Raw genomic sequence first — 6,899 nt, forward strand, 5'->3', positions numbered from 1 at the left:
TTTTCTTGGCCTAAGAGTTCTCATTTTTTTCTCCTGATTTTAAAAGAAATGAGCCCTGTTTTCGTGGATTCCTAAAGCGTTGTGTGCTCTGGGCACCGTGTCCACTTTACAGAACAGATAAGTTGGCCCTGCTTAGAACTACTATACTGCAGTCACGTATTCACTTAACAGATGTATTGCGGGCCCGCGGGGTCCCAGGCGCTCTTCTAGGGACTGGGGATGGGGCGGTGAACAAAACAGATGGAGGTTCCTGCCCCTGTGGCATGACACTGTAGAGAAGGAGAGACACGTGGAACAAGACACATAACATAAAGGAACGGTATGCTGGAGACTGTAACTCCCCAGAGAAGGGGCTTAGGGAGGGATGTGGGGCTGGAGGAGGGGCTACTGTTGCAGTTTTAAATAGGGCTGTTGATTGGGTCTTCACTCAGAAAGAGACATTTGAAGAAAAACTTAGAGGAGGTGAGGGGACCAACCATGCAGATATCTGGGGGAAAGTCATGCTGGGCAGAGGGAGGAGCAAGTGCAAAGGCCCTGGGGTAGAAGTGAGGTGGGCTGAATGAGATAATGATCAAGCAAATAATTAGACAGCCTGTAATAAAATTACAGTGCAGAAAGTGCTCCTGAGGCGAGGCATGTGGCTCTATGAAAGTTTATAACAGGGGCATGTGGCCTCGTTGGGAGAGTCAGGTGTTCCCTGAGAAAGTGACACTTGAGATGCCCACTACAGCTGAGAAGGCAGGGCAGCGTGTTGCAGGGAGGGGGTGAGCATGTGCAGAGGTCTTGCGACAGGAGAGGGCATGGTGAGCACAGAGCTGAAGGAAGGTCAGTGGGGCTGGAATGCAGGGGCCCAGGGTGAGTGGCGGGTGGGCTGGAGAGGCAGACTGGGCCTGGTCTGTGGGCCTCGTGGGCTGCTGTCATTTTGTAAGAACAAGGAGAAGCTTAGACGGGCCCTATGCAGGGGAGTGGGTGACATAAATCATATTCCTATTTTGCAAAGATCATATAGCTCAGGGTGGAAAATGGGTTGGAGGGGATCAGAGGACCAGGTGGGTGCAGCAGTCAGGAGCTGACAGAACCTCCCAGCAGGGAGAGGATGGGGGTGGCGGTAGAGGGACAGAGGTGGTGGATTGGCTGGGCATTTAGGAGGTAAAACCTACAGGACGCGGTGATAGGTCGAAGGCAGGGAGTGTGGGAAAGAAGTGCCAAGAAGTTTCCAGCTTGAGCGCCCGGATGAAGAAAGGCAGACTCACAAGAGGAGAGCAGTTGGCTGGGAGGGTGGAGGCACAGGTAAGCTTGGGACAAGATGAGTCTGAGGGGCTTTGAGACATCCAGGTCATTAGAGACACGGGTCTGGAGTTCAGAGACGGTCGTTTGCGAGTCACCTGCACACGGGAGCTAACTGAAGCCAAACTGTGGACCATGACACCAACAGGGAGAGATGTCGAGAGGGTCCCAGACAAAGACTTCAGGAGTCTCAGCTGTTACTGGCCATCAGGGAACTGGTTCTATCTTATCTTTTCTCTAAACAGAAGTAATAGTTTGAAAAAATACCAATGTGTTCTTCTGTTTTGCATTTACACACAAATGACCTGCTATTAAGTTAGTGGAAAGCTCACAGCTGTGACTGATAAACCTCAGCATCTCAGGGGCTTACCACAACAGATGCTTCTTGTTGGCTCCTGTGAAGTGCACAGGGTGTTCCTGTTGGGCGGGGGCCTCCATGCAGTCATTCAGGGACCCAGGCTCCTGCCATCTTGGCTCTGCCCCAGCCAGGCTTGCCAGAGGCCCCCATTCCACCCACACTCCATTGTCTGGGACTCAGTGACACAGCCACACCCAAGCTCAAGGGAGGCTGGGATGTATGGCCCCTGCCCAGGCCGAGGAGGAAGTGGGTGTGGGGAGCCAGATGCTTCCTTAGCTTTTATCTGCTTGGAGGAGTCTTCATAAATAAGGGACGAATAAATTCAAAATAGGATTTTGCAACAAGAGAAAAGGCTTGAAATCTACGCATTGTTGAGGAAGAAAGGACTTGAAAAATATTCCTTTGACTTTTTTAACCTTCCAAAGTTCAAACCTTCCAAGATTAGAACGCTCTTTCCTTCACCCTCCAGGGCCAGACCAGACCATGGCGTTTTTCCCCTTGTGTGGACAAGGTTCCCCTGTCTTGTCAGTAGGTCTGGGCAGGACACCAGAGTGGAAGGAGAGCGGCAGAACGTGGAGGAAACACAAGAGAATCACCGCCCAGGTCCCTGGGCGCTGTGGGAGGAAGGTGGCACCAGGAGGGAGGTGGCTGGCCGAGCTGACGGGGAGCCGTGTAGAGGGACCCCGGCGGGCTGAGGCTCGGCCCTGCGCCGACCAGGAGGAGTTTGTTCTGGGCAGAGCTGCCACGCACCAACTTGGAGGGCTGGTGGCGGTGGTGAGGGGGGGACACGCGGACTGATGGGCACGGGACAGAGCAGGGTGGTCGGTCTAGTTGCCCTACTCAGAGCTGACAGCTGCAGTGACCCCACGGAGGGGATTACCTGAGGGGCTCAACCCTCAGCATCCGTGTGGAGGGGCAGTCAGGCCAGGAGGAGGGTGGAGACCAGCAGAGAGCCCCAGAGGGGTCTACAGGGCCAGACAGGGCCCCCACCAGCTTCACAGCAGAGCCGGGAAATCAGAGGCCCCTGCAGGGCACACGAGGGACCAGCATGTGACCAGGAGCCCCTGCCCACAATACCAGGAGGACATGTGAGCCCCGCCCACTCCCCCAGCTGCATCCTGGAGAGGATTAGAAGGACAAAGCCCCGAAAGGCTCTTATGATCCTAAAGGGACCAAGTCGGACCCAAAGAGACTGTTTAAATGATCCGATTGGACTCAATTTTATATCAATTTGACCACAATTAGTGCCTCCCGGACACCCTCCAAGCCAGGCAGTAGCTGAGAAAGCTCTGATCAGTGACAGATAAATAAGTGAGTGCCAGCTTCTTAGCACTCCTGAGTGTGCTGTGAACAGCGGAGCGAGCGTGCCGGGCTCAAACAGCAGAGAGCACCGCGTGGGAGCCGACCTCAGGCGGGCGCGAGGCCCGGCGGCTCCCTGCCGTCCCGGCGTGTCCACAAGGTGGTGGAAGACCTCCACCTTTCCCGGCCTGGGCAGCCAGCGAGCGCAGGGAGAGCCAGCTGGGGGAGCTGCCGGCACAAATCTAGTATTTCTCCACACAAAAGCAAGACGAGATGGTTCTTTTCAAGACTTCTCTGACCTTGCAAGGATTCGTGGTTCTAAGGCTGAATTTTTCTTTTTACTTTGTGAACACGCTTTTTCTGCAAAGCACATAGCCACTTGGTTTTTTTTAATGATAATATTTTTTAAAATATTTTTATTGATGTCATAATAGTTTATAAGATTGTGAAATTTTAGTTGTACATTATTGTTTGTCAGTCACCATATAAATATGTCCCTTCACCCCTTGTGCCCACCCCCCAACTCCCTTCCCCCTGGTAACCCTCAAACTGTTCTCTTTGTCCGTGTGTTAGTTTATATTCCACATATGAGTGAGGTCATACAGTGTTTGTCTTTCTCTGTCTGGCTTATTTCGCTTAACATAATACCCTCCAGGTCCATCCATGTTGTTGCAAATGGGACGATTTTGTCTTTTTTTTTATGGCTGAATTGTATTCCATTACATATATATATATATATGTGTGTGTGTGTGTATATATATATATATATATATATATACCACATCTCCTTTATCCAATCATCAGTCAAGGGACACTTATGTTGCTTCCACTTCTTGGCTATAGTGAATAATGCTGCAATGAACATGGGGGTGCATTAGCCTCTTTAGATTGTTGATTTTAGGATCTTTGGGTAAATACCCAGAAGTGGGATAGCTGGATTGTATGGTATTTCTATTTTTAATTTTTTGAGGAATCTCCATACTCTTTTCCATAGAGGCTGTGCCAGTTTGCATTCCCACCAGCAGTGACTTAGGGTTCCCGTTTTTCCACAACATCTCCAACACTTGTTGTTTTCTGTCTTGGTGATTATAGCCATTCTAACGGGTATAAGGTGATATCTTAGTGTACTTTTGATCTGCAGTTCCCTGATGATTAGTGATGTTGAACATTTTTTCATGTGCCTATTGGCCATCTGTATATCTTCTTTGGAAAAATGTCTGTTCATATCCTCTGCCCATTTTCTTATCAGTTGGTTTGTTTTTTCATTGTTCAGTTGTGTATACATATATATATATCTTTATATATTATGGAGATTAACCCCTTGTCAGGTATATGATTTGCAAATATTTTCTCCCAGCTAGTGGGTTGTCTTTTCATTTTGATCCTAGTTTCATTTGCCTTGTAGAAGCTCTTTAGTCTGATGAAGTCCCACTTGTTTATTTTTTCTTTTGTTTCCCTTGTCTGAGTAGACATGAAATTCGAAAAGATCCCTCTATGACCGATGTCAAAGAGTGTACTGCCTATGTTTTCTTCCAGCAGTTTTATGATTTCAGGTCTTACCCTCAAGTCTTTGATCCATTTTGAGTTAATTTTTGTGTATGGTGAAAGAAAATAGCCTACTTTCATTCTTTTGCTAGTGGCTGTCCAGTTTTCCCATCACCATTTATTGAAGACACTTTCCTTTCTCCATTGTATGTTCTTGTCTCCTTTGTCGAAGATTAGCTGTCTGTAGATGTGTGGTTTTATTTCTGGGCTTTCAGTTCTATTCCATTGATCTGTGTGTCTGTTTTTGTGCCAGTACCATGCTGTTTTAGTTACTATCGCTTTGCAGTATATTTTGAAGTCAGGGATTGTGATGCCTCCAGCTTTGTTCTTTTTTCTCAGGATTGCTTTAGCCATTCGGGGTCTTTTGTTGCCCCATGTGAATTTTAGTATTCTTTGTTCTATTTCTGTGAAGAATGTCATTGGGATTCTGATTGGGATTGCATTGAATCTGTAGATTGCTTTAGGTAGTGTGGACATTTTTGTAGAATATGTTTATAATAATAAAATAATAAACATATTTTGAAGAATATGTTTATTCTTCCAATCTGTGTGCATGGGATATCTTTCCATTTCTTTATGTCATCATCGATTTCTTTCAATAATGTCTTATAGTTTTCATTTTATAGGTCTTTCACCTCCTTGGTTAAATTTATTCCTAGATATTTTATTCTTTTTGTTGCAATTGTAAATGGGATTGTCTTCTTGAATTCTCTTTCTGTTAGTTCATTATCAGAGTATAGAAATGCAACTGATTTTGTAAGTTGATTTTGTACCCTGCAATTTTGCTGTAGTTATTTATTTCTAATAGTTTTCCAATGGATTCTTTAGGGTTTTCTATATATAAAATCATGTCATCTGCAAACAGTGAGAGTTGCACTTCTTTGTTGCCTATTTGGATTCTGTTTATTCCTTTTTCTTGCCTAATTGCTCTGGCCAGAACCTCCAGTACTGTGTTGACTAAGAGTAGCAAGAGTGGGCACCTTTGTCTTGTTCCTGTTCTCAGAGGAATGGCTTTCAGTTTTTCCCTGTGAGTATGATATTGACTGCAGGTTTGTCATATATGGCCTTTATTATGTTGAGGTACTTTCCTTCTATACCCATTTTGTGGAGAGTTTTTATCATAAATGGATGCTGGATCTTGTCAAATGCCTTCTCTGCATCTATTGAGATGATCATGTGGTTTTTATTCCTTGTTCTATTAACGTGGTGTATCAGATTGATTGATTTGCGGATGTTGAACCATCCCTGTGTCTCTGGTATAAATCCCACTTGATCATGGTGTATGATCTTTTTAACGTATTGCTGTATTCAGTTTGCCAATATTTTGTTGAGGATTTTTGCGTCTATGTTCATCAGCAATATTTCCCTGTAATTTTCCTTCTTTCTATTGTCCTTGCCTGGCTTTGGTATCAGGGTGATGTTGGCCTCATAGAATGTGATAGGAAGTATTCCATCTTCCTCTATTTTTTGGAGTAGTTTGAGAAGGATAGGTATTATATCCTCTTTGAATATTTGGTAAAATTGTCCAGAGAAGCCATATGGTCCTGAACTTTTATTTTTTGGGAGATTTTTGATTATTGTTTCAATCTCTTTACTTGTGATTGGTCTATTCAGATTCTCTATTTCTTCTTGATTCAGTTTTGGGAGGTTGTATGAGTCTAAGAATTTATCCATTTCTTATAGATTGTCCAGTTTGTTGGCATATAGTTTTTCACAGTATTCTCTTATAATCCTTTGTATTTCTGTGGTATCTGTTGTTATTTCTCCTCTTTCACTTCTAATTTTATTTATTTGAGCCTTCTCTCTTTTTTTCTTAGTGAGTCTGGCTAAGGGTTTGTCAATTTTGTTTATCTTCTCAAAGTACCAGCTCTTTGTTTCATTGATCCTTTCTACTGTTTTTTTGGTTTCAATTTCATTATTTCTGCTCTAATTTTTATTATTTCCCTCCTTCTGCTAACTTTGGGCTTTGTTTGTTCTTCTTTTTCTAATCTGTTAGGTGCAGTTTCGGGTTGCTTATTTGGGATTTTTCTTGTCTGTTAAGATGGGCCTGTATTGCTATGAGTTTCCCTGTCAGGACTGCTTTTGCTGCATCTCATATGAGTTGGTATGGTGTATTTTCATTTTCATTTGTCTCTAGATATTTTTTGATTTCTCCTTTAATTTCTTCAATGATCCACTGGTTGTTCAGTAGCATGTTGTTTAGTCTCCACATCTTTGTCACTTTCCCAGTTTTTTTCTTGTAGTTGATTTCTAGTTTCATAGCATTATGGTCAGAAAAGATGCTTGTTATGATTTCAATCTTCTTAAATTTATAGAGGCTTGCCTTGTTTCACAGCATATGGTCTATCCTTGAGAAGGTTCCGTGCATGCTTGACAAGAATGTGTAATCTGCTGTGTTTGGATGGAGTGC

The sequence above is a fragment of the Ceratotherium simum genome, chromosome 22 (genome assembly GCF_057802395.1).
Source record: "Ceratotherium simum simum isolate JZ-2026a chromosome 22, ASM5780239v1, whole genome shotgun sequence".
Lineage (NCBI taxonomy): Eukaryota > Metazoa > Chordata > Mammalia > Perissodactyla > Rhinocerotidae > Ceratotherium > Ceratotherium simum.